The 1,800-nt window shown below is 34.6% G+C and overlaps 1 non-coding gene across 1 annotated transcript; it reads left to right on the top strand.

The window, feature by feature from the left end:
- Window positions 1-388: 388 nt before the first annotated feature.
- On the top strand, window positions 389-460 carry TRNAP-UGG (transfer RNA proline (anticodon UGG)). Its single transcript has one exon. It is a non-coding gene; the product is annotated as a tRNA-Pro (tRNA).
- Window positions 461-1,800: the final 1,340 nt, after the last annotated feature.

Here is a 1,800-nt window from a genome sequence, read left to right as displayed (position 1 = left end):
GAGCTCACATTGCATGAGCTTAAGCGTTGTAAAGCACTAGAAAAGATTGTAATAGACCCATCATCCCAGTTTTTGTTCCGTGGTGACACTTGGGAGCAGAGGGAAGATAGAAAGCCATGGGAAATCTGCAAGCCAATGGAGATTCAACGTTGGTTATCTAGAGAAATTCCTAAAGGTGTTCAGTTGGTTATCTTATGAATTTATTAACATGACTATTTTCTTTTCTTTTTCATCCTTTAATTGTTAATGGTGAAATCTCAAATATTTTTTTACGTACTGTTTCATGAGAAATTTGGTCTCACAGTTGAAAAGCTTGGGGGAAAAAAGCTCAACTGACTTTAATGGAAATGGTTGAGTAAATTTAAAATACAATAGAGGATCATCAAATGGGCATTTGGTCTAGTGGTATGATTCTCGCTTTGGGTGCGAGAGGTCCCGAGTTCGATTCTCGGAATGCCCCCATTCATTTAATCTTCTTTAGAAAGTTTTTAGTTCAGATTTTAATATTGCTGAAAAATAAATTGAGCAAAGTGAAGTAATTAACTGCGAAACCAGTTTTCAATAAATCCACATGCTAACCAGTTTTCAATAAATCCACATGCATCTTAGATCTGATAAGGCTATTTATTAATGAATAAAATAATAAATTTGCTTTCAGAAGATGCTGAAACAGGGAAGGGGATACTGGAAACAAACCCAAATTTATTATCCTTTATTCGTTTAATGCAACCAGAGGTTATATGTATTCAACTCGCTGCCCACACATGCAAAAGATTCAGTTCTTTCTCAAATGATGGCATTTTGTGGTGATAAGCATTTCACCTTATTGTTCTCCTCACTTAGCATTTTACGAATTAGGCCAATTACTCTCTACAAAGCCCAACTACTTACCTGCAAAGACACTTCATCAATAGGTAAACAGCAAGAAGGCAATGGTTTGATAAGCATTTCACCATATTGTTCTCCTCACTTAGCATTTTACGAATTAGGCCAATTACTCTTTACAAAGCCCAACTACTTACCTGCAAAGACACTTCATCAATAGGTAAACAGCAAGAAGGCAATGGTTTCATCACAGTTGAAAGGCTAGTTATACAAGACAATTCAAAGATATATTGGTTTATATCTATTTAAAGTGTCAATACATTTGCTATCTCCATCTGAAATTTTAGAGGCTGTGTGGTACATCAACTTAAACACATGTTTTCAGTTTTCAAACAATATTACACGCATTTCTACATACTTTTCATCCATATGTATTTTCAAAAAAACTGAAAACTGTTGTTTAAATACACGTACTAAACGAACCCTTATCTATTCTAACATATATGTCCAAAAACAAAATTACAAACTTCCTCGGCCTTTAGGTCAATGGGCTTCCACGAATTCTTTTACTGATTTATTTATGCTGCTAGTTGTCCATTGTTTTCGCTAGATTATTATAGCATTCACATCAAGGTTCTAAAAATTTTAGCATTTAACAACTCAAAAAGCTATTTTATGGCGTTTAATAATTCACTTTACAATACACCTAACATCAAAACTTCTATTTTTTTCTATCACTTCATTTCAATATTTTTTTTTTCTTTATTATTTTGTACTCCTTTTTTTATATATTTTTTACTCTTCCTCTATTATCTCTTCTCTCTCTCCCTCTCAATCCAACAATCCTACACACTGCCAGCCACCAGCCACCACAATACCAATGGTCACCATGCTCAAAACTCAAACATTACCAACAACCTCCATAAACACACCACCCACCAAAAACCCACCACCCATACCACAAACCTACCACCC

The sequence above is a fragment of the Quercus suber genome, unplaced genomic scaffold (assembly GCF_002906115.3).
Source record: "Quercus suber isolate HL8 unplaced genomic scaffold, Cork oak 2.0 scaffold_414, whole genome shotgun sequence".
NCBI lineage: Eukaryota > Viridiplantae > Streptophyta > Magnoliopsida > Fagales > Fagaceae > Quercus > Quercus suber.
The sequence above is the reverse complement of the archived record's forward strand: the minus strand, read 5'-3'. Positions and strand labels throughout refer to the sequence as shown.